Raw genomic sequence first — 27,553 nt, 5'->3', positions numbered from 1 at the left:
GGGACACAGTTTGATTCCAGTTGGGGGAATTAAGGGTCCCAGATGCCTCAAAGCAACTACTGAGCCCATGAGTCCCTGGGCCACAAAGAAGGATCCCATGTGATGCAATGAAAATCCCACATGCTACAACTAAAGACCCAATGCAGCCCAATAAATAAATGAATTGTTTAAAAAAAGGGAAAAGAAATTGATATTTACTATGTATCTTCCACATGCTAACTGCTGAATTAGGCACTTAACATATTACGTTGTTTAATCCTTATGGATGCAGATCTGCACCTCTGCAAAGTAGATACTGATATCGATTATATCAAAGTAGATACTATTCTATCAATACTATTTTCCCCAATTTCATAAATGAACAATGGAAATTTTATTAGTAACAGGAATGCACATGGTTTGTTGGGTTTGGAGGAAATAATTTGGCCTGTGATATGGCTAAACCATGTCACAGTAAAACCCAGTTATGGCCAATGTGTGGTTAATTCCTTACAGGAAGTCAAAGAGAAGGGGGCCAACATTATTTAAGGACATTAACTAAGGCCTGCACTGCAGTGGATATTTAATCATATCATGCAGCCTTCACAAGACACTTATCAATGTGGAAACAGGCTAACTGGGGTTAAAGTATGTCAACTGTTGCTACACACAGTCTGGTAAGGGCAGAACTGGAATTACAATCTGACTGACCTCAAAACCCAGTCATTTTCTACCACATAGCCGTTCTATGTTGCCATCTTTTAGAACTTATTAGAAATGCAAATTATCAGGCCCCATCCAGATCTTTTGAATAGGAGGGAGGGGCAGAGGTGGCTGTCTCTTTTCACCAACCATCCTGGTGATTCTGATACATTTTCAAGTTTGAGAACCCTTGTTTAGCAGAAGGGACAGAGTAACAACCACTTATTTTCTTTAAAAAGATTTCTTGGTTTTTGGTTTTGTTTTCTGAGTAGAAAAGTAATTAATCATCAAAGACTGTGAAGAATAGAATTCAACTCAGAATAAAATCACTCGGAGATATTTACTAGTGACTTTTTTTTTTTTTTGCATTCGCTGTTTTTATACAGCTCAAATTTTCAAGGATCTCTCAACATTTTCCAGTCCAATGCTCTATTGTAGACCTAAGACCCCTTCTCCCTTCAGTTGCCCTGTAAATCTTTCAACTACGCCTTCTGCTGTGTCCTGCTACTTACTGTTACTATGGCACTTTGGATGTACATTTGGCCCCCTATATTTGAGGGTTGCACACTGGAGCATTAAATCAAGTACAGATGGAAAATATTCAGAAAAGAAAATTACAGAAAGTTCCAGAAGGCAAAACTTGAATGTACCTTGGCCAGCAGCTATTTACATAGTATTTACATTGTATTAGGTATTTTCAGTAATTTACAGATGATCTAAAGTATATGGGAAAGACTAGAGATCTCTTCAAGAAAATTAGAGATACCAAGGGAACATTTCATGCAAAGATGGGCTCAATAAAGGACAGAAATGGTAGGGACCTAACAGAAGCAGAAGATATTAAGAAGAGGTGGCAAGAATACACAGAAGAACTGTACAAAAAAGATCTTCACGACCAAGATAATCATGATCGTGTGATCACTCACCTAAAGCCAGACATCCTGGAATGTGAAGTCAAGTGGGCCTTAGAAAGTATCACTACGGACAAAGCTAGTGGAGGTGATGGAATTCCAGTTGAACTATTTCAAATCCTGAAAGATGATGCTGTGAAAGTGCTGCACTCAATATGCCAGCAAATTTGGAAAACTCAGCAGTGGCCACGGGACTGGAAAAGGTCAGTTTTCATTCCAATCCCAAAGAAAGGCAATGCCAAAGAATGCTCAAACTACTACACAATTGCACTCATCTCACATGCTAGTAAAGTAATGCTCCAAATTCTCCAAGCCAGGCTTCAGCAATACATGAACCGTGAACTTCCAGATGTTCAAGCTGGTTTTAGAAAAGGCAGAGGAACCAGAGATCAAATTGCCAACATCCACTGGATCATGGAAAAAGCAAGAGAGTTCCAGAAAAACATTCATTTCTGCTTTGTTGACTGCGCCAAAGCCTTTGACTGTGCGGATCACAATAAACTGTGGAACATTCTGAAAGAGATGGGAATACCAGACCACCTGACCTGCCTCTTGAGAAACCTATATGCAGATCAGGAAGCAACAGAGCTTGCTCAAACTCATGTCCAATGAGTTGGTGATGCCATTCAACCATCTCATCCTCTGTCGTCCCCTTCTCCTCCTGCCTTCAATCTTTCAGGGTCCTTTCTAATGAGTCGGCTCCTCACATCATGTGGCCAAAGTATTGGAGCTTTAGCTTCAGCATCAGTCCTTCCAGTGAAAATTCAGGGTTGATTTCCTTTAGGATTGACTGATTTGATCTCCTTGTAGTCCAAGGGACTCTCAAGAGGCTTCTCCAAAGTCAGTGAAGACTTTTTCAAAGACTTTCTTTGATAAAAACTCTCCTTGACCAAACTTGAGTCAGTGCCTTGGAGTCCTTTTTTTTAACTAGACTTTGACCTTGTGCTCTGTCCTTGGCCCAATTAGTCCAGTTTTAGCAAAAATTCTGCTGAGTCAGTTTAGTGAAAATCCTCCAGCCTTGATATTACTCTGGATATCTGGTCAAATTCCTTATCCTTCACTCTCAACATCTTATCACCTTAAGCTGCCTTAAGGCAAGAATCCTGCTGAGTCTGATCAGCAAGAATCCCCCTAGCCTTGATGCTTCCTCTAGTAATTTTCCATTCACTGATCCCCACCCTGCTCATTAACTATAAACCTCCACTTATCCTGGTTTGTTTGGATTTGAGCTTGGTCTCCCTCCCCTACCGGACTTCCCTGGTGGCTCAGATGGTAAAGTGTCTGCCCACAATGCGGGAGACCTAGGTTTGATCCCTGGGTCGGAAAGATCCCATGGAGAAGGAAATGGCAACCCACTCCAGTACTCTTGCCTGGAAAATTCCATGAACTGAGAAGCCTGATAGGCTACAGTCCATGGGGTAGCAAAGAGTCGGACACTGAGTGACTTCACTGTCGCTTTCTCTCCCCTAGTACCAAATCTTAATTGCAATAGTCCCTCTCGAATAAGTCTTCCTTACTGTCTTTGACAAGTGTCATGAAAAATTTTTCTTTAACGTTACATTCGCTCATTTATTCATTTGTTGTTTTATTAAGCACCTATTTCTTGCCAAAACTATGCTAGATACGGGAAATATAATGACAAATAGGTAGACATATTCCATTCCTTACAGAATTTATAGCCTAAAACTTATTGATTATGTATATTTCATTTTAAAATTGTGTTGTTAATTTTTCTGTTGGGGCATTCATTTTTAAGAACTGATTGCAAATCCTCTTTTATTTATTCATTTGGTATGTACTGAACTCCTCCCATATACTAGGCACTGTTCTTGGCATAGGCAATATGATGTGAAACAAGATAAACAAGTTTTCTGCTTGTAAAAGAGCCTACATTAGGATTAGGGTAAGCAAAACACAGTAAATAAGCAAAGTCAAGAAAAATATTGGATAATGATAAATAGAAATTGTCTGAGTGACTACTTTAGATTAGATGTGCTGCTGCTGCTAAATTGCTTCAGTCTTGCCCAACTTGTAGAGACCCCATGGACTGCAGCCCACCAGGCTCCTCCATCCATGGGATTTTCCAGGCAAGAGTACTGGTGTGGGTTGCTATAGCCTTCTCCAAGATTAGATGTGCAGTTCTTTATGTATTAATGATGTTCATTAAAACCTGTTGTCATGTACATGGAAAACACTTTCCCCCAGGTTGATCTTAGGCTTTTAGAATCTTTGATGAAGGGTTATTAAAAAAATTTTTTTTCCAGGTAAAATAATACATGATCATTTTGTAAAATCTAGAAATAGAAGAGCAGGAAAAAGAAAAGCAGAAGGAAGAAGAAGAATAAAAATAATTAATTTCATTATTGAGAGGGCTTCCCTAGTGGCTCAGATGTATCTCTCTGTAATACAGAAGACCCAGGTTTGATCCCTGGGTCAAGAAGATCCCCTGAAGAAGGGAATGGCCACCCACTCCAGTATTCTTGCTTGGAGAATTCCATGGACAGAGGAGTCCAGTGGGCAACAGTCTGTGATTTCACCCTGCCTCTGTATTTTGCCTTCCATCCTTCTTGGTCGGATCCCGCCTTCTCCAACCCTAACTCCACTCATAAGTCAACTCTACAGCAGTTAGATGGATATTCTTCCTGTCATTTTCAGTATGTATGTATATAACCTATGGATGTGTGTGACTAGCTTTAGTTGATAGAGAAAATACTTCATTAAAACCAAATTTTTCCACTATGTAGAAGGACCTCTGAGGTCAGAGGAAAATTTTCTCAGATTCTATAAAATCATAAGCAAAAACAGGCATGAGTCCTGCATATTTTCTACTTGTGTTTACATTTTATTTTTCTTTTGGCTTTTCCTTGGTTTATTTTATGTTTATTTATTTACTTAATTTTTATGTTTCTAATTATTTAGACAAATATTTGGTGTATTTGCTTTTTCTTTCTTGTTTCAAAATACAACTATGTGAAGCTGAAAGCTTTGCTTACAATAAATAGAGCTTTCATGTGTCACAGAAGTTTTAATTTTTCTCTAATCCTTATTTAAGATCTAAGTACTCTAATTACATTTTACAATTTTTGGTCCCTCTTTATCCCAAAGATTATTTAAAGTCCTGTTCAGTTTTTTCTCTCGTTTTGTGTTTAAGAGCTTGGAATAATATAAATAACAATAAGAGTATAAGCTCTGGAGTCAGACTACTGGATTTGAATCTCAGCCCTGTCATTTACTAACTTTATAAGTCAAGGTTCAATCAGAAAAGCAGAAACCACACTAAGTATATCAAAAAGAAGGTATTAAATACAAGGAATCACTTACACAGGTGTTGGACTACTAAAAGGAAAAAAAACAAAAACAGAAGCTAAGGTAACCAGAGATTCCTAATTCCAGGAAAAAGCTTTCACCTTATGTTCAGTTCAGTTCAGTTCAGTTCAGTCGCTCAGTCGTGTCTGACTCTTTGCGACCCCATGAACTGCAGCAGCCAGGCCTCTCTGTCCATCACCAACTCCCGGAGTTCACCCAAATCCACGTCCATCAAGTCGGTGATGCCATCCAGCCATCTCATCCTCTGTCGTCCCCTTCTCCTCCTGCCCTCAATCCCTACCAGCATCAGAGTCTTTTCCAATGAGTCAACTCTTCGCATGAGGTGGCCAGAGTACTGGAGTTTCAGCTTTAGCATCATTCCTTCCAAAGAAATCCCAGGGCTGATCTCCTTCAGAAGGGACTGGTTGGATCTCCTTGCAGTCCAAGGGACTCTCAAGAACCTTCTCCGACACCACAGCTCAAAAGCATCAATTCTTCGGCGCTCAGCCTTCTTCACAGTCCAACTCTCACATCCATACATGACCACAGGAAGAACCATAGCCTTGACTAGACGGACCTTAGTTGGCAAAGTAATGTCTCTGCTTTTGAATATACTATCTAGGTTGGTCATAACTTTTCTTCCAAGGAGAAAGCATCTTTTAATTTCATGGCTGCAATCACCATCTGCAGTGATTTTGGAGCCCCAAAAAATAAAGTCTGACACTGTTTCCACTGTTTCCCCATCTATTTCACCTTGTTAGTTGTTACTATTATGAAATCATTATTTTGTCTTTCAGTAATAGATTTCCCCATTTGAATTGTTTTGAAACCACAATTTTAAAATATATTAATGAAATTTTTCGCTTTATTTAAATACCACCAAAATATCCTTTTATAGCATAATCTTTGAGGGTTTTTTTGAGTCATCTCTCAGCTGGAAATATGAGAATGATATGCTTTTCATGGTTATCTGTGAATGTCTTTTTGTTTCTTTTAAAAGTGAAAGAGAAGATGCACTGGTTTGCCATGGAATTCCTGGACACAATTTTTTTCCTCAAACCTTTAGAAATTTCTCCATTATCCTCTAATTTTGTCTCTTTGCAGTAAATTTTAATGTAGGATGCTTTATCCTTAAAATTTTAAATTCCCAAGGATAGGTCTATGTAATACGTGCATGCATGTTAAGTCGCTCAGTTGTGTCCAACTCTTTGAGACCCTATGGACTGTAGCCCGCCAGGCTTCTCTGTCCATGGTATTCTCCAGGCAGGAATACTGGGGTGGGCAACCATTCCCTTCTTCAGGGGATCTTCCTGACCCAGGGGTCAAACCAGTGTCTCCTGCATTGCAGGCATGTTCTTTACTGCAGAGCCACAGGGGAAACCTTGTCTATGTAATAGTTTATTTTAAATATGCCTGCAGATTAAGGTATTTCTTTACCTCATGGAAGTTTTCTTCTATTATATGCTAAATTATAATTGTTTACTATTTGCTTTAGTTTTCTTTTTAAGGTTTCATTTATGTCAGAGTTATATTTGGCATAATTTAAAGAGTCATCAAGTTCCCTCTAGTTTGTTGTGCAAAACAGCACTCTTCTTCACTTTACTCTATTTCTCCCTTCCAGGAATTAATTATTTTCACTTCTCTTAGCTGATTATTTTGATTGTTAGCTCCTTGTATTTAAGCAATATATCTTTATTGCTACTCCTAGACTTTTTACTCTTTGTCCTACCTATTGATTTCCCACTGTGGTACAGAAAGAACTTTGCTTTCTTTTTTCCTCCAGCATCTTCCAAGTTTAATTACCCTTCCCATGTCCATCTTCTGGTATAACTAAATCATAATTTTGGTTAGATTTAATAGTCAGTGTTTACATTATCATTAATAAGTGAACACCATTCACAGGGTACATGCCTGGTGGCTCAGATGGTGAAAAATCTGCCCTCAATGCAGGAGACTCGGGTTTGTTCCTAGGTTTAGGAAGATCTCCTGCAGAAGAAAATGGCAACCCACTCCAGTATTCTTGCTTGGGTAATCCCATGAACAGAGGAGCCTGGTGGGCCACAATCCATGGGGTGTGAAGAGTTGAACATGACTGAGTGACTAACACTTTCAAACACTATTCACAGATGAGCTATATGATATCATTATTTCTTTCCTCACATAACCTTTTGGTTTTCCTAGCATTAATAATTATCTTCTTTTTTTTCATTTCCTTAGCTTTTCCTTCTTACTAATTCAAACTCTTAACCAGCTGTCAAGATGTTTATTCACATTAGGTTTTCTATCCATTTCATTTTCTTTCTAAGAACCTTCTGATTTACTTCAGTTTGGCTTAGGTGCCATCCTATGATTTCCTTTCACCATCATCTTAGGAATTCCCTTTGCCTTTCTCCTATATTTGAGCCTTTCTTTTCTCTATCCCATGTCTTCTTCCTGGTTTATCCTCCCATTTTGATGGAGCATACCTCTAGTACCTTCTCCAGAACAGTGCACAGAGGTAAATTTTTGGAAAATTACTATTCCTGACTTGTTTTTTTTCTACTCTGACACTTGACTGATTATTGGACTAGTATGAAATTCTAAGATAGAAATTTTTTTTCTAGAAATTTTAAGATATTGCTCTATTATCCTCTAGCCTCCAGGTTTGTACTTGGACAGTATAAAACCTTTCTGATTCTTTGTAAGTGAATCAGCCTCTCTCTCTCTCTTTCCTTACAGGATATTCTATTTGTCCTTAGTAATATTCTGAAAATATGTATCATTCAGTTCTGGAAATTTTTCTTAAATTATTTCATTGGCGACTTCATCACTCTGTTTTCTCCTCCTAAATTTGCTCTTCTATTTTCCATCTCTCTGTGTTCATGTTTTTTTTTTCTTTTCTCTCTTTCTCTTTTTGGATTGAGTTTACTTTCTGGAGTATTTTCTCACCACTTTCTTTCAATTATTTCACTGAATATTTGTTTATCATATTTTAAATGTTAAGAGCTCTTTTTTTGTTCTTTAAACATTTTGATATAATCCTGTTCTTATTTCATGGACATAATATCTCCTCAAATATTAGTGATTATTTTTAAAGTTTTCTTTTCCATACATATTCTGCTTCAAGTTGTCTTTTACTATTTATTTGATTGACTTAGTCTCTTTATCTAATATTAAATATCTAGAGTCCATTTCTTTACAACTAGGCTGGTCAGATTTTCCCAGAAAAGATACTTCAAATATCCTGCCTGGTGGGTGAAGACCTGGTCCCCTGTGTTGGAGGATCCAGTTGGGAGAGGGACCTAAAGGAGCCCGTGTGCACCATACAACCGTCCCCTAATCTGCTCAGCTTCAGTGCTGTACTTTGGCCTTCCGCTTTGCCGTGTATTTTCCAGAGAAGATGCCCTTTGTTTTACCCTTTTCAGATATAAACCTCCAGTGTCTTTCCAGAGCTGGAGGGGACAGTCACTGGGTCACTCAGTGTGGGGGAGAGAATCAAACTACTTCTTTAAGGTATTTTATGGGTTGTTGGGAGAAGCTAATGGACACCTAGCCAATTGCCTTCTTTAACTGGGACTCAGTGTTTTCATTTTGGAAACCTGTTGTATTCACTGAAATGGACACATTAAAGAATTGAGCTAAGATGTACTTGTTACAATTGACATAAAACATAAATTGAGGTTTCTGAAATAGTCCAGGAGAGCAGTATGAGAGTCCCTGTCCCATCCTTACTGAATCACTTACTCTTTTTTTTTTAATTGCAAATATTTTATTTAGTCATTTTTGTTTACAACTGAAAGTCTCTGGGCATTCAAAATTAACATCCTTGCCCATGAGCTTCTTATAGACACTAGAAAATGTTTCAACTTTGTGTTTCACATTATCTGTTGTGCTTCATCCAAATGAGCCTTTAGGAGCTGGCTGCCATCCAGTTTGACTTGGATTATCTTGCCCATAATCTCACTTGGGAAAAACCAAGTCATCCAGGATCCCATTGTGCCCAGCTGTCAAAGCACAGCTCCTGAAATATTTTTGCTTATTTTTTGGTACAGCTTTTTTGAGTTGGCTTAGGTAGAATTCTCCTCTGGACACTAAAGACAACATGCTTCCCACTGAACTTTTTCTCCAGTTGACGTACTAACTGGACTTGGGTTTTCTGAAAAGATTTCAGTTGAGGAATGGGAACAAAGATTGTAATAGTTTACTGACCACCGCCAACTTCATTTTCTTGGCTCTTGCTGTATTCAGCTTCCTTAGTGGAGCCCTGAGTTCCAAGTTGATCTCAAACTCCTGGAGAGCCTGGGAGATGCCAGATTCCAACCCCTGCTTCTTGCCATTGGGCTTCACAGTCTTAGTGCTCAGAACTGAAAGAAAGTGAAAGTGATGTCACTCAGTCATGTCCGACTCTTTGTGACTCCATGGACTGTAGCCCACCAGGCTTCTCCATCTATGGGGTTTTCCAGGCAAGAATACTAGAGTGGGTTGCCACTTCTTTCTCCAGGGGATCTTCCCCACCCAAGGATTGAACCCAGGTCTCCTGCATTGCAGGCATACGCTTTACTCTCTGAGTCACCAGGGAAGCTCAGAACTGAACATAGCCTAATCTTTTCTAAGGAGGCCAACACTCATTTGCCTGGCCAACACCTGGCCTGAAAAGAGCATGGCATAGTTTGTTTGGTTGGTTGGTTGGTTGGTTGGTTTTGCTGGGTCTTCACTGCTGCTTGGGCTTTTCTCTAGTTGTAGAGACTGCAAGCTATTGTTTGTTTCAGTGCACAGGCTTCTCATTGCAGTGACTTCTCGTTGTGAAGCACAGGCTCTGGGCTCTAGGCCCGTGGGCTTCAGTAGTTGCAGCGTTCAGGCTCAGTTGTTGAGATGTATCCTTGAGATCTTTTTGCCATCAGTCCATAAACTCTTAGTTGGATTTTGACTTTAGGTATGTGATCTGTGTCTAGGGAACAGCAGAAAGCTATATCTCATTCACACAGGCATTAACTCTAGGACTCTGGTCTCAGAACTTCAGCCCTGATTGCCTGAGCGAACACTCAAACACTCACAGTTAGTATGTCCTCCTAGAGGTCTTATTCTGACTCTTTAGAATTATGATGCTTAGAGTGTGTGTTCTATAGATGAGTACCAGCCCATTGACTGGTCCATGGTAAGATAAGTACAGAAATTAAGAATAAACATTTATACTATATAAATTACATATTATTTACAGAATATTTGAAACACTTTGGAAATGAAAAGGGGGATATGATTCTGCACCTCCAGTTCCAATGTGTTGGGTTTTTCCACTCACCACCTACTCACTGATACTAGTTAGTGTCCTACAATTTTACTCAATTTTACTCTGACACTATCTCCTTGGAGATAGCATCAGATCCCACAGGTTAAGGACTCAGTCCTACAAGACTGAAACCCCTGTTTCAGATGCCAATCATAAGTTCAGGTCATCACATGTGCTTCTGACTGACTGGTTATGAATCAAAGGTTTAAGTGACCCCCACTCCTTGGGTTCCATTAATTTGCTAGAGCAGATCATAGAAGTCAGAGAAACATTTTGCTTATTAGCTTATCAGTTTATTATAAAAGAATATAACTCAGAACAGTCAGATGAAAGAGATACACATAGGGCAAAATATGTGGGAAGGGGCTCAGAGCATCCATGCCCTCTCTTAGAGCATCATCCACCCTCACACCATTGTCTTACAGCTGGCTGTTCACCAACTTAGAACGCCAGGTTTTGAGTTTTTATGGAGGCTTCATTACATAGGCATGATTGATCGAATCATTGGCCATTGGCAATCATTCAACTTGCAACCTCCTTCCCTGATCCCCTACCAAGAAGTGGGTAGGGAAGGGGACAGGGTGACTGAAATTTCCAATCCTCCAATCACACAATTGTTTCCTCTGACAACCAGCCCTCATCCTTAGGAATTTTCCAAAAGTCACTTCATTAATATGAACTCAGATATGATTGAAAGGGATTTATTGTGATTATCAAGACACTTCTTTTGTCTTATTTCTTAGGAAATTCCAATGGTTTTAGGAGTTCTATGCCAGAAGCAGGGATGCAGACCAAGTATATATTTCTTATTATAAATCACAGCATCATGGAACAACAGACTGGTTCCAAATAGGAAAAGGACTATGTCAAGGCTGTATATTGTCACCCTGCTTATTTAACTTATATGCAGAGTACATCATGAGAAATGCTGGACTGGAAGAAACACAAGCTGGAGTCAAGATTGCTGGGAGAAATATCAATAACCTCAGATATGCAGATGACACCACCCTTATGGCAGAAAGAGAAGAGGAACTCAAAAGCTTCTTGATGAAAGTGAAAGAGGAGAGTGAAAAAGTTGACTTAAAGCTCAACATTCAGAAAACGAAGATCATGGCATCTGGTCCCATCACTTCATGGGAAATAGATGGGGAAACAGTGAAAACAGTGTCAGACTTTATTTTGGGGGGCTCCAAAATCACTGCAGATGGTGACTGCAGCCATGAAATTAAAAGATGCTTACTCCTTGGAAGAAAAGTGATGACCAACCTAGATAGCATATTCAAAAGCAGAGACATTACTTTGCCGACTAAGGTCCGTCTAGTCAAGGCTATGGTTTTTCCAGTGGTCATGTATGGATGTGAGAGTTGGACTGTGAAGAAGGCTGAGCACCAAAGAATTGATGCTTTTGAAGTGTGGTGTTGGAGAAGACTCTTGAGAGTCCCTTGGACTGCAAGGAGATCCAACCAGTCCCTTCTGAAGGAGATCAGCCCTGGGATTTCTTTGGAAGGAATGATGCTGAAGCTGAAACTCCAGTACTCTGGCCACCTCATGCGAAGAATTGACTCATTGGAAAAGACTCTGATGCAGGAGGAGAAGGGGACGACAGAGGATGAGATGGCTGGATGGCATCAGCAACTCAATGGACATGAGTTTGAGTGAACTCCGGGAGTTGGTGATGGACAGGGAGGCCTGGCGTGCTGCGATTCATGGGGTCGCAAAGAGTCAGACATGACTGAGTGACTGAACTGAACTGAACTGAATAATTATGCCAGGACAACAGATATTACCCGGACTGTCAGGCAAGCAGGAACATATGGTCACCTCCTTCATAGATTTCTCTGGTGGTAGAGCCCTGTGGTATGCTTTTCAAATGACCCCCTGAGCCTCTCTTTTCCTGAGTGTAGTAGTAGTAGTTTAGTTGCTACCTTATTTTCCAAATTCCAGGCCCCATGTCCCTGATAAGATAGCCCAGCAATTATAGTTTTGCCCACCACTTCCTAAACCATTCTTGGAAATTGGCTTATAATTGGACATGCTGTCTTGCCTACTTGCCCCATTCTGAGACTTCCTTCCAGTGACTGTCTTCCCCCAAGAGGGTATTTCTGAGAGCAGGCTTCAGTCTTCAGCCATACCGCAATGAGGAGTCATAAAATACGATTCATGGTCATGATTATTAAATAAACTACTGAGTGCAGCAGTAGCTTCAATTCATTAGAAACTTCAGAGTTTAAGTGCTTCTTGGCAAATATTTTCTAAATAGTCCTGGCAGATTTAACAAGAAGTCAGAGATCAGACAATGAGAAAAATCAACAGTTTTTCAGCCAACCCTCTGCTAGGAGCATTTGTGAAATATCATGCATTTCTTGGGAATTATTATAGTAGTCTTCAAATGTTTTCACTAACATAATCACTAAGTTCATTTTTAAAAACCCTATAATCCTTCATATATTTTAAAGCTGACATATAAGAATTTTCATCACAAATCCAAATAATTACAAAGGATATAATTTATGCCATCTTATAAGTACTGTCATTTAAAAATGAAACTATTCCATCACTCCTTTTAAGGTATAGAATGCAGACAAACTGCCATATATTTCAGTTCAGTTCAGTTCAGTTCAGTTGCTCAGTCGTGTCTGACTCTTTGCGACCCCATGAATTGCAGCACACCAGGCCTCCCTGTCCATCACCAACTCCTGGAGTTCACTCAAACTCACGTCCATTGAGTTGGTAATGCCATCCAACCATCTCATCCTCTGTTGTCCCCTTCTCCTCCTGCCCCCAATCCCTCGCAACATCAGAGTCTTTTCCAATGAGACAACTCTTCGCATGAAGTGGCCAAAGTATAAAACTAATTGGCCTGGCAACTGACATCCACTTTTAGTTTTTGTTTTTAGTCAGTTTTAGGAAATATTAAATAATTAGATGAAATAAGATAAAGATTGACTATAGCTGCTTTATAAAATAGATTTTAACGTATTGATTCACACTGAATTTTAAACAAATTAAAATCTTCATCTAAAATCATATATCGTAGTCCCAGAAAACAGACAAATTATTTCAGCCAAGATAATCTAAGGATTACTATTAAGAGTTTCCTAAAAGAATTGCTTGTATTTTAAAAAGCTGCTTATAGACTTCAATATTTTTCACCAATGCTTTCTTTGCTTTCCCCTCATGGGACTCCTCCTAAAAAATGATGTATCCTATGTTACTCAATTATAAAAAAGAACACATTTGAGTCAGCCCTAATGAGGTGGATGAACCTAGAGCCTATTATAGAGTGAAGTAAGTCAGAAAGAGAAAGACAAATAATGTATATTATTTGCATATGGAATGCATGCATATGGAATCTAGAAAGATGGTACTGATGATCTAATTTGCAGGGCAGCAATGGACACACAGACCTAGAGAACAGGCTTGTGGACACAGTGGAGGAAGGAAAGGGTGGGGCAAATTGAGAGAGTAGCGTGGAAAAATACACATTACCATATGTAAAATTGATAGCCAGTGGGAATTTGCTGTGTGACACAGGGAGCTCAACCTGGTGCTCTGTGACCATCTAGAGAGATGGGATGGAGAGGGGGATAGGAGGGGGGGTTCAGGAGAAAGGGGACATATGTACATCTGTGGCTGATTCATGTTGATACATGGCAGAAACCAACTCAATATTGTAAAGCAATTGCCCTCCAATTAAAAAATATTTTAAAAATGATGCATCCTTGACAATCATTGAGGAATAGAAGAGGCAAAGTCATTAAATGAAAATTGTCATTCCTCTCCTGCATTCACACTGACTTAGATATATCCCAATGGGAACAAAATATTCCATTTCTAACCCCAAGCTTTACCTTCAACAGAAATAACTATAACATACAAAGCCTTAGAGCATGCATTTGGTGACTACCAACAAAATTCTGTAAAGCAATTATTCTTCAATTTAAAAAATAAATAAATAAAAGTAATAAGATGTTTCCCAAACCAGTTGTTTCCCATAGTCCTTTTGTTTGGATCTCTGGAGGATTTCATACAGTGAGGTAAATGATGACACCTATGCCTTCCATTTGTAAAGTGGGAGAAAGACTATTGTGAAAGGGCAGGTTGAGAGTCAGCACATGCTGCTGCTGCTGCTGCTGCTGCTAAGTCACTTCAGTCATGTCCAACTCTGTGCGACCCCATAGACGGAAGCCCACCAGATTCCGCTGTCCCTGGGATTCTCCAGGCAAGAACACTGGAGTGGGTTGCCATTTCCTTCTCCAATGCATGAAAGTGAAAAGTGAAAGTGAATTCGCTCAGTTGTGTCTGACTCTTCGTGACCCCATGGACTGCAGCCTACCGGACTCCTCCATCCATGAAATTTTCCAGGCAAGAGTACTGGAGTGGGGTGCCATTGCCTTCTCCGTAGGCAGGTCAATTTTAGGACACAACTCGTATGAAAATGGAAAAATCTTGAATTAATTTTCCTAAAATTGTATGTCCACATTCCCTTTGGCTTACAATTTATGTCTTCTGTTGAATTACTACACAGTGAAGATTCTTTTGTTGTTGTTGTTGTTAATATTTATTTATTTGGCTACATCCGGTCCTAATTGCAGCACACAAGATCTTTGCTGCATCATGCAGGATCTTTTGTTGTGGCACATGGACTCTAGTTGTGGCACATGAGCTCCAGAAGTTGTGGAGTGCAGGCTCAGTTGCTCCGGGGCATGTGGGATCTTAATTTCCCGGCCAGGGATCAATCCCACACCCCAAACCCATGGACAGAGGAACCTGGCAGTCTACATTCCATGGGGTCACAAGGAATTGGACACAACTGAGTGACTATCAGTTCGCTTCTTTTTCTTTTTTTAAACTTTTTTGTATTTGGATGATAATTGCTTTACAATGTTGTGTTGGTTTCTGCCATACACCAGTGTGAATCAGCCATTAGTATACATGTATCCCCTCCCTCTTGAACCTACCTCCCATCCCCTCCATCCTACTCCTCTAGGTTGTCAGAGAACACCAGGTTGAGCTCCCTATGTTATATAGCAACTTCCCACTGGCTATCTATTTCACATATGGAAATGCATATGTTTCAATGCTACCCTCTCTCCCTGCTGTGTCTACAAGACTGTTCTCTATGTCTGCGCCTCTGTTCCTGCCCTGCAAATAGGTTCATCAGGACCATTTTTCTATGTTCCATGCGTGCATGTGTGCTCAGCTGCTCAATAGTCCAACTCTTTGCAACCCCATGGATTGTAGCCCTCCAGGCTTCTTTGTCCATGGAATTTTCCAGGCAAGAATACTGGAGTGGATTGCCATTTCCTCCACCAGCTAATTTCCATATATATGCATTTTCTCTTTCTGACTTACTTCACTCAGTTACAGGCTCTAGGTTCATCCACCTCAGTTCAACTGGCTCAAATTTATTCCTCTTTATGGCTGAGTAATATTCCATTGTGTACATGTACCACGACTTCTTTATCCATTCATCTGTCAATGTACATTTAGGTTGCTTCCATGTCCTGGCTATTGCAAAGAGTGCTGCAGTGAACACTGGGGTACGTGTGTCTTTTTGAATTATGGTTTTCTCAGGATATATGCTCAGTAGTGAGATTCCTGGGTCATATGGTAGTTTCATTCCTTGTTTTTTAAGAAATTTCCATACTGTTCTCCATAGTGTCTGTATCAACTTCCATTCCCACCAACAGTGGAAGAGGGTTCCCTTTTCTCCACACCTCGGCAGGCAAATTCTTGACTACTGAACCACTAAGAAAGTCCCTCCGTAGTGAACATCCCACATTTTTCCCCTCTCCCTCTGGTCCCTAACTTTTTGCAGTTACTTATGCTACTAAGACATTTTTCAAAAGTTAAAAAAGTAATAGGTTAAAAAGCGATAGTATTTATAGTGGAACAATTCCCATTACAAATACTTAGAAATGCTGGACAAAATATAGGAAAAAGTCTTTAAAAATATAGGTGAGCTTGAAAGAAAGAAGTCTGCAAATAATAAGAGAGGAAGCAGGCGTTGAAATCTGATGAAAAAGATTCCAGTGACTATTGCAAATGAGTAGTGGGGGAGTTAGAAGGAACTACCTAAGTTAGGGACTTGGGTTTTAAGGCATATGCAAAAATAGAGGACAGGGTTCAGGACCAGAATAGAGGCTATGTCCTGTACCAGGAAAGGAAACCAGAACAGAAATCTCTCTGAGAGGCTGAAACTGCCAAAGGGTAGTACCCTCAGTGAAAGGATGGTAGAAGAAAATCTGCTCAGCAGCACAGGGAGGTAACAAGGAAATCTATATTCCTTTGCCCATACACTGGTTAAGGAAAAATGTTTTCACTGAAGCATTGAAAACTCAGGCCTGCTTCTCACAGCAGTTTTGACTTTGACTTAACACTGCCTTGGAAGTCCAGCAATCCCTAAGTTAAGAAATTAACATAAAAATTGACCCTGGGCCAGTGGAAAACCCTGAGGCACTTACAGAAGCAAATGTAACATCCTGAAGGGATGATACTTCCCCTAAGGGCACATGAGGTTCTCATAGAATAAAGCCAATCCAGGCAAAATAGAGTTTTTATAATAAAAGAGGATAAAATACACAAAAAAGAAATCAAACAGGAGCTTACTCAAGAGACATAAAGCAGAATTAAAGCCCTAAATTTCTGAAATATTAGACTGATAATCTAAAAAAGAATATAAAATGAGTATGCCTAAAATAATTAGACATGAAAGAAATGTTTTTAAACCCCTGCTTGTTGGCATCTATTAACATTGCACTGGCCTAGGTAAGCTATGTGGCCAAACCCATAGTCAGAGGAGGAGGGGACTACAGAGTTACATGGCAAAGGCTGTGAAGACAGAGAGTCCTTACTGGGGGGAATTAACAGAACACAAAATTGTGTTTATTATTGTTTTGTTGTTGTTGTTATTTAGTCATGCCTTTGGCCACCTGATGCGAAGAGCTGACTCACAGAAAAGACCATGATGCTGGGAAGGACAGAAGGCAGGAGTAGAAGGGCCCCACAGAGGATGAGATGGTTGGATGGCATCACCGACTCCATGGACATGAGTTTGAGCAAGCCCCAGGAGATGATGAAGGACAGGGAGGCCTGGCATGCTGCAACCCTTGGAGTTACAAAGAGTTGGACATAACTGAGCGACAACCACAACAACACAACAACAAGTCGTGTCTGACTCCGCAACCCCATGGACTGTAGCCCGCCGGGCTCATCAGTCCATGGGATTCTCCAGGCAAGAATACTAAAGTGGGTAGCCAGTTCCTTCTCTAGGGGATCTTGCCAACCCAGGGATGTTTATCTGTTTAATAAACTCCATATAGTTCATTTCATCTTCAATTGTCATTCCCTCTCTTAAAGTAAAATTTCTTCTATTGTTATTTAAGAAACATATAAGAAACAAATCAGAATAGACAAACAAAATGAATGTAAAGAAATATGATAATGACCCTCACAGAGACAACCACTCGATGAATAGTCTTCTCAATTTTTGTCTCTCTCTACCTCTGTATATGTATGTATGATTATGTCTAGATTGGTTATGGAATTATTTTAAAATTATTTAATATAAAAATTAATTTAGAATGGCTACTAGGTCTCGATGAAAAGAGAATTAGGTCTCTGTGAAATATATCACAGAATGATATATAAAATTCATCTGCTCATGGAAAATTATTGTCTTCAGGCACAGACTCATACTATATGCAACTGTCATCTTTTGAATGAGATGCCTCTTTAGCAATTGTATCTGCTGGTTTTCATGTGGTCACTGATGTTACTACATGCCTTGTGGGATGCTAAATGTTTACATTTTATGAAGTTATATGTTTATCATACATTTTATTGAGAAATTAGAAGTATTGAATTTTTATTAAACATGCACTTTTTTTCCTTTGAACTTGTTTTTGTTAAAGATCTTATTGCGCAGTGGTAAAAGTGTTACCAAACAATAGCATAAATAAACAATAGTATATTATCATCGTGCAGTGAATGCCAAAACCTCTGTGACAAGCGTGTCCAATCTACTTTCAATACATTCTATTGCAGCACTGTTCAGTCTCTATTTCCTGCACATAATTCACATAATCTAACCTGGAATTTCCCAGGTTTCCTACCGACGGGTGGCCTAGCAGGCCTGGCACCATTGTGTGGTATGCCAAATAACCCTCAGGGACTGCCACATCTAATATTTCCCCCACTGCCCCCCCAAGGTCACACAGAGTTCACTGTCCTGGCCTGATTTTATCAGTAAGTACCCAGCATGTTGTTCTTGAAAGAAAATTCACAGCTACCTTGCCTCCGGAAAGGATTGGGAAAAGAGCTAACCAGATTATTGCTTGTTATATTCAATTTTAACCATGAGTTGCAGTGAGAGTTCTTTTTGCTGCTGATGCATCACACACAAGACATGGCAGAAACTAAAGTGCAAAGTGTGGCGGTGGTGGTTTAATCCCTGAGTTGTGTCTGACTCTTTTGCAACCCCATGGACTGAAGCCCCCAGGCTTCTCTGTCCATGGGATTTCCCAGGCAAGAATAGAGGAGTGGGTTGCCATTTCCTTCTCCAGGGATCCTCCTGACCCAGGGATTGAACCCACGTCTCCTGCATTGGCAGTAAGATTCTTTACCACTGAACTACCAGGGAAGTCCCAAAGTGAAAACTCATGAGTTTACCAAACTCCTTCTAGCATATTGTAATGCAATTATTAATAATAGTATGTGGTTTTGAAAAGTGACAAATCTGAGACAAATGTCAAAATGGATTGCAGTTGGACCACCCTAAACCTGAAGCACTGTTGTCCTAATCATAAAGCTGGTAATTAAGACAATGCATTGTGAGCACAATGATAGATAAATAGACCATTGGCAGAATAGCCCAACTAACCAGAGGATAAATGGAAACTTGATACATTATTGACCCTGTGAAGAAAGAGTATTTTATCCTGGGAAATCTGGTTATCTATGTAGAAAAAGATAAAAGTGGAGTGGACTTTTACCTTACACCAATCATAAAAATTTAATTCAGAATTGACTCAAGTGTGAAGGGCAAATGTATAAAATATTTAGAAAAAAATGAGTGGAAGAGCTTTATGACTTTGAGGTGGTAAAGATTCTTTAAATGAGACACACAAAAAATAAACCTTTAGGAAACAAGATTGATAAGTTTGATGACATTAATATCGATAACTTTTGTTTATAAAAAAATACCACAAAGAGAGTAAAAAGAGAAGCTACAAACTCAATTAAAATATCTGCAACTCAAGTAACAGAAGTTTGGGATCCAGAATATGTAAAGAACTCCTATGAATCAACTAGAGAATTCAACACAATAGAAAAATGCAGAAAAAGACATGACATGACATTTAACAGGACAAAAAATATGAATTTCAATCAGTCCACAAAAAGATGATTGATCTCATTTATAATCAGGGACATGCAATATGAAACCATAGTAAGATATTTTTTATCACAGCTATCAGATTGGTACAAAGTTAAAACTGTCAAAGTCACAAACTGTCAAGCATTGATGAAGACGTGGAGCAGTTAGAACTTTCATTCACTGTTTTTGAGACTGTACATTGGGCAAGTTTGGAGAACAGTTTGGTATTTTCTGTTAAAGATGCACAAAATAACCACTCAGTGATTCTTTCTTATGGGTATACATCCTAGAGAAAATTTTGCACATGTGACCAGAAACAAGTGAAAATGATCTTAAAGCATTCTTTTTAATAGCAAACAAAATGTTTTGTGGAAACCAACATAATACTGTAAAACAATTATCCTTTATCTAAAAATAAATAAATTTTAAAAATCACATTATGAACAAAGCAATTAGAAACTTACAGATTGGAGATAAATTGTGGAATATTCATGAACTGCAGTTACATGGATCAAAATTGTTGAATGCAAAACATTACTGAGTGAAAAAAATTCTCTAAGAAATAAAGAACACTTTAATTTCATTTATATAAATATACACATTTCAAAAACTGCAAAATCAACCAATATTTCTGTGATAATCTACATGTATAGAAATAGCATAAAAGCATGCCAGTGAATGACCACTTCAGAATAATAGTTACCCCTGAGGACAGAGGGCTTCTCTGGTGGCTCAGACAGTAAAGAATCTGCCTGCAATGCACGAGACCCAGATTTGATCCCTAGGTCAGGAAGATCCCCTGGCAAAGGGAATGGATACCCTCTCCAGTATTCTTGCCCAGAAAATCCCTTAGACAGAGGAGCCTGGCAGGTTACAGTCCATGGGGTCGCAAAGAGTTGGCACAATGAGTCAGACACAACGGAGCAACTAACACTTTCACTTTCCCTTTGAGGGAAAGAAATGGATTGGGGAAGAAATTCATGTTCCAACCATGTTATTACTTTATTTCTTTTTAAAAAATCTGAAACATTTAAAAAAGACTGAAACATTTATGGGAATGTGGGATGAAGCTGGTGGTGGGAATGTGAGATGAAGCTGGTAGTAAATATATGGTACTCAGTATATTATTTTCTTTTTTCTATACGATCAGTTGGCGTACGTAATGAATCTTTTCAGAGACAATAAAAAATGCAAAAGAGGGACACACTGATCCCTGCCTTCCTGGTGGGAGCTGACTTCTCTATGTTTTCCTCCTTTGCTCAGAGGGCCTACAATCATGACTGTAGGCGGCGAGGCTTCTGCTGCGGTTCTTCCTTCCTGCAGACTGAAGCACTCATGGAAACAGGAGACTGCACTGAACCTGGCCCACACCATAGTTCCTTGCTCTGTGTCATCCCTAAGGTTAGCCAGTAGGGCTTTGGGGCCAGAGGAAGGGACACTGGATCCCTTCACTTACTCCCCTAGCCAGCTTTCTGCTATGGTTCTCGTACTGAGCCCAGCACAAAGAAGGCGTCCAAGATGTGTTTGTTGAATCGACCTGAGAAATTGTCAGCACATCAGTGAGCTGCTGGTAGGACATGAAAACAGTTAACATGGTGATGTGGTGTGTGCCAGCCTCTGTTGTGTTCCCTAGTTCGGTCAGCACTCTAGCTAACATTCTCTGGGAAGTCTGGCCCATTTGCAGGAAGCTGACAGCAGGTATTCAAAAATTTTAGGATTTGGGCTTAATTTCAGATAAGCAGGATAATCTGGGCTCTGTGCCAATGAGAAACAGATTCTGCTGTCTTTTTCTGCCTTTTCAACATCTCAAGTTCTTATACCATCCACCCATATACAACTTTCTTCTTTAGAAAGTCATCTGAGAGACTGGCAAAAAGCACCATCTCACTCTTTTCCATTTCTATTCTGATGTGTAATCAATGGGAACCAACTGTGATAGAAATGGAGCGTTATGAATTGATAAGAGCAATCTGTTTCCATTTGTTTTTGTTCCTGGGCAAAATAATGAAGGAAAATGTACCTGATGCATAGAAGTATAATGTACATTTTCTGGGTCAGCCTTTCTATAGGGGTACTCAATTATTTCTGTCTTTTTCAAGAGAGGAAAAAATATGCTTTCCACATTTAAATTTGTTGGACTTGGGAAAAGTTTTTATGGGAATGATTTTCTAGGAACATTGAGATATAAAATAATATCAGCCCTTTTTCCTCTACTTTATTAATCTGTGAATTTAGTATCTATTTTCTGCTATCCTTTTACAAACAAAAACTACGTATTCTCCAACTTGATAACACTATTGATAATTTTTTTCAAAAGATCACATTGCAAAAATTATACCACTCTAAAAGTAAGCCATTTTTCTTTTCCTACGTTCTTACGTTCCAGTCTTATTCTATACAAAGGTATTCTTTTTACCTAGTGAATTACAGCGTATAGATTTGTATGTCATTTAGGGTATAACATGACTCCAAAATAAAATGGCACATGAGTCTCATGACTTTATAATCACGCTGATAATATATTATCACATCTACATTCACATAAAATAGACAGGTAAAGTTTTGTATATTTTGAAGTATCTCTATGCATTTTGTTGTATATGCGAATGTTGTGTGTACACTCTCAGTTTTGTCCTACTCTTTGCAACCCCATGGACTGTAGCCCACCAGGCACCTCTGTTCATTGACTTGTCCAAGCAAGAATATTAGATTGGGTTGCCATGTCCTCTTCCAGGGGATGTAAATAAATGTCACCTCCATGGAAGAAACATTTGAACTTAAAAAAAATTATTTATTTATTTATTTTTGTCTGCACTGGGTCTTCGTTGCTATGCATGGGCTTTCTCTAGTGGCAGAGAGCAGGTGCTACTCTTTGATGTAGGCATGGGGCCTCAGCAGTTGAGACATGTGGGCTCTAGAGTTTGGGGGCATGTGGGATCTTCCCAGACCAGAGATCAAACCCCTGCCTTGGCAGGTGGGTATTTTTTTCTTCTTCTTTATTTAATTTCTTTAGTTTTGGCTGTGCTGGGTCTTCATTGCTGCAAGCGGGCTTTCTCTAGTTGTGTGAGTGGGGGCTACTCTCTGGTTGAGGTGTTCAGGCTTCTCATTGTGGTGGCTTCTCCTGTTGCCGAGCACAGGCCCTTGAGCAGAGCTCAGTAGTTGTGCTCAAGTTCAGTTGCCCCGGGGCATGTGGAATCTTCCCCAGCCGGGAATGGAATCCATGTCCCCTGCACTGGCAGGAGGGTTCTTAACCACTGAACCAGTGGGGAAGTCCGGCAGCTGGATTCCTAGTGGACCATCAGGGAAGTCCCATTTGGATTTTTTAAAGTTAGCTCTTTCAAACTAGCAGAGCTCTCAAAGATAGAGAAGAAATTTACTTAGGGCTTAAAACTAAACGAAGTTGAGTTACCTATTTGAGTCAAATCACAAAGTTAAAAAGTAGAATGGTGGTCACCAGGAGCTGAGAGTAGGGGAGATTGGGGAGTTACTGTTTAACAGGAGTCCCTGTTGGGGAAAAGAAAAAGGTCGGGAGACGGATGGTGGTGATGGTTGTATAAAAATGTGAATGTGCTTACAGCCACTGAACTTAAAAATTATTAAAATGGTAAATTTTGTTTGTGTATTTTTGCCATAAAAAAGGTTTTAAAAGATGAAACAGTTAATTAGTAAACTAAATGTTTACTAAACTAACATTTAGTTTACTAACATTTACTGCCTCAAACTTGTTTTGAAATGTGATGATTTGTAAATAATAAATACATTAATGTTAAAATGCATTGGGTTTCAGAATAGTAGTTTCAGAAACAAATGAATAAAGGAATTTTGCCTTAAAAGGAAATTAAAATGAAACTTAACAGATGTGATTTGTAGATTCATGGGAAATGAAGAAGACTTTGAAGCTGTGGGAGACCCAGAATTGGTGATTAGTTAACTCATCCAAAGTCTGTCTTGGTCCATTCAGGCTGTTATAACAAAATACCAGAGACTGGGTGACTGACAAACAGCAGATACTGATTTCTCACAGTCCTGGAGGCTGGAAGTCAGAGATCAAAGTACCAGGGTGGTTGGGTGAGGACCCTGTTTTTGGTCAGTTTTCTTGTATCGTCAAATGGCAGAAGTGAGTAGGGAGCTCTGTGCATTCTCTTTTATAAGGGCACTAATCCCATTCATCAGGGCTCCACTATCATGACCTAATCATCTCCCAAAGCCCTCACTTCTAGATACCAACACATTGGATGTTAAGATTTCAACATATGAATTTAGGAAGGACACAAACATCCATTCTGTAGCAAAGTCTCACACTTAGAAATGACAGAGGCATGTAAAACCCAGGTAATTTTTACTAAACTGGAAAAAAGGATTAAGGTTTTCAATTCCATGGATCTGGTTTTTAAATGTTATGTTTTAAATGTCACATAGGATTTGAAGTTGTTTTAAAATTTATTACATATGTATTGTTGTTGTTCATTTGCTCAGTCCTATCCGATTCTTTGTGACCCCATGAACGGCAGCACACCAGGCCTCCCTGTCCATCACCAACTCCTGGAGCTTGCTCAAACTCTTGTTGATTGAGTTGATGATGCCATCCAGCCATCTCATCCTCTGTCACCCCTTTCTCCTCCTGCCCTCAATTTTTCCCAGCATCAGGGTCTTTTCCAATCAGTCAGCTCTTCACATTAGATGGCCAAAGTACTGGAGTTTCAGCATCAGTCCTTCCAGTGAATATTCAGGGTTGATTTCCTTTAAGATTGGTTTGATCTCCTTGCTGTCCAAGGGACTCTCAAGAGTCCCAGCACCACAGTTAGAAAGCATCAATTAGTTTCAATTTTTTAAAGAAAATTGTTTCTCTGGTTATAAAAGCATATGTGGTCTTTGTAGAAAATTTGGAAAATAAAGTATATAAAGATTAAAAATCACCTATATCCCCACCCCTAATAAATACTTGTTAATATTTTGGTGTACTTTTTTCTAGGCTATTTCTTAAACATATAGTTGAAATTGCTATACAAAAATTCTTTGTCTTTTTTTTTCATTTAGTATTACAATATATTCTTCATAAATATAATTTTACATGTCTTTAGGATATTCTGACTTATGGTTGCCTCATAATTTGCTTAAATATTCTTTTACTGTTGGACATTTAGGCTATTTCCATTTTTGTTATCAGTAATATAGTGACTTTCCTCGTACAAAGGTTTTGTCTGCATTTTAAGTTATTATTTAAGAAAAAGTTCTATAAGTAGGTTTACTAGGTTAAGATTATAAATATTTTTAAGATTCTTGGTTTATATTACTGCATTGCTTTTTGAAAAGTTATTATGAATTTATACTTTCAACAGAAATATGTTATCACCACTGGAGTACAAATAAGGCCTAATATTCATTAGACTCTAGTTTTTACTGGATACTAAGGTTCTTTGGAAGGAATGATGCTAAAGCTGAAACTCCAGTACTTTGGCCACCTCATGCGAAGAGTTGACTCATTGGAAAAGACTCTGATGCTGGGAGGGATTGGGGGCAGGAGGAGAAGGGGATGACAGAGGATGAGATGGCTGGATGGCATCACTGGCTCGATGGACGTGAGTTTGAGTGAACTCCCGGAGTTGGTGATGGACAGGGAGGCCTGGCGTGCTGCGATTCATGGGGTCTCAAAGAGTCAGACACGACTGAGCGACTGAACTGAACTGAACTGAAGGTCTCCCCAGACATTCACAGACAAGTCTGTGTCAGTCTCTTGTGGGGTCACTGCTCCTTTCTCCTGGGTCCTGGTATGCTCAAGGTTTGTTGGTGCCCTCCAAGAGTCTGTTTCTCCAGTCCTGTGTAAGTTTGTAAGAAAGGCAAAGGAAAAAAGGGAACATATACCCATTTGAATGCAGAGTTCCAAAGAATAGCAAGGAGAGATAAGAAAGCCTTCCTCAGTGATCAATGCAAAGAAATAGAGGAAAACAACAGAATGGGAAAGACTACAGATCTCTTCAAAAAAATTAGAGATACCAAGGGAACATTTCATGCAAAGATGGGCACAATAAAGGACAGAAATGGTATGGACCTAACAAAAGCAGAAGATATTAAGAAGAGGTGGCAAGAATACACAGAAGAACTGTACAAAAAAGATCTTCACGACCCAGATAATCATGATGGTGTGATCAATCACCTAGAGCCAAACATCCTGGAATGTGAAGTCAAGTGGGCCTTACGAAGCATCACTATGAACAAAGCTAGTGGAGGTGATGGAATTCCAGTTGAGCTATTTCAAATCCTAAAAGATGGTGCTGTGAAAGTGTTGCACTTAATATGCCAGCAAATTTGGAAAATTCAGTAGTGGCCACAGGACTGGAAAAGGTCAGTTTTCATTCCAATCCCAAAGAAGGGCAATGCTAAAGAATGTTCAAACTACCACACAAGTTCACTCATCTCACAAGCTAGCAAAGTAATGCTCCAAAGTCTCCAAGCCAGGCTTTAACCTTACATGAACCGTGAACTTCCAGATGTTCAAGCTGGATGTTTCTGCTAGAAAAGGCAGAGGAACCAGAAATCAAATTGCCAACATCCTTTGGATCACCGAAAAAGTAAGAAAGTTCCAGAAAAACATCTATTTCTGCTTTATTGACTATGCCAAAGTCTGACTGTGTGGATCACAACAAACTGGAAAATTCTTCAAAAGATAGGAATACCAGACCACTTGACCTGCCTCCTGAGAAATTTCTATGCAGGTCATGAAGCAACAGTTAGAATTGGACATGGAACAACAGACTGGTTCCAAATAGGGAAAGGAGTAAATCAAGGCTGTGTATTGTCACCCTGCTTATTTAATTTATATGCAGAGTACATCATGAGAAATGCTGGGCTGGGTGAACCACAAGTTGGAATCAAGATTGCTGGGAGAAATATCAATAACCTCAGATATGCAGATGACACCACCCTTATGGCAGAAAGCGAAGAAGAACTTAAGAGCCTCTTGATGAAAGTGAAAGAGGAGAGTGAAAAAGTTGGCTTAAAGCTCAACATTCAGAAAACGAAGAACATGGCATCTGGTCCCATCACTTCATGCAAATAGATGGAGAAACAGTGGAAACAGTGACAGACTTTATTTTGGGGGGCTCCAAAATCACTGCAGATGGTGACTGCAGCCATGAAATTAAAAGATGCTTGCTTCTTGGAAGAAAAGTTATGACCAACATAGACATACTAAGACCAACATAGCATACTAAGACCAACATAGCATACTAAGAAGCAGACATTACTTTGCCAACAAAGGTCCACCTAGTCAAAGCTATGGTTTCTCCAGTAGTCATGTATGTATGTGAGAGTTGGACTATAAAGAAAGCTAAGTACCGAAGAATTGATGCTTTTGAACTGTGGTGTTGGAGAAGATGCTTGAGAGTCCTTTGGACAGCAAAGAGATCCAACCAGTCCATCCTAAAGGAGATCAGTCCTGAATATTCATTGGAAGGGTGGATGCTGAAGCTGAAACTGCAATATTTTGGCCACCTGATGTGAAGAACAGACTCATTTGAAAAGACTCTGTGCTGGAAAAGATTGAAGGTGAGAGGAGAAGGTAATGACAGAGGATGAGAAGGTTGGATGGCAACACCGACTCAATGGACACAAGTTTGAGTAAACTCCAGGAGTTGATGGTGGACAGGGAAGCCTGGTGTGATGCAGTCCATGGGTCACAAAGAGTCGGATACAGCTGAGTGACTGTACTGAACTGAAATTCTCCCTGGTGACTCAGTGATAAAGAATCCGCCTGCCAATATAGGTATGTGAGTTCAATCCCTGCGTATGTTCAGTGGTGTCTGACTCTTTGTGATCCCATGGGCCATAACCTCCCCAGGCTGCTCTGTCCATGGAATTTTCCAAGCAGGAATACTTGAGTGGGTTGCCATTTCCTCCTCCAGGGGATCTTCCCAACCCAAGGATCGAACCCAGGTCTCTTGTGTCTCTGCATTGGCAGGCAGATTCTTTACCAACTGCACCATAGATCGCCTGGAGAAGCAAATGGCAACC

At 39.6% G+C, this 27,553-nt stretch overlaps 1 pseudogene; it reads right to left on the bottom strand.

The window, feature by feature from the left end:
- Positions 1 to 27,553, bottom strand: part of LOC138435149 (small ribosomal subunit protein eS7-like) — an 85,599-nt pseudogene that overhangs the window by 3,093 nt on the left and 54,953 nt on the right.

The sequence above is a fragment of the Ovis canadensis genome, chromosome 3 (assembly GCF_042477335.2).
Source record: "Ovis canadensis isolate MfBH-ARS-UI-01 breed Bighorn chromosome 3, ARS-UI_OviCan_v2, whole genome shotgun sequence".
NCBI lineage: Eukaryota > Metazoa > Chordata > Mammalia > Artiodactyla > Bovidae > Ovis > Ovis canadensis.
This window is presented reverse-complemented; position numbering and strand designations above follow the sequence as displayed.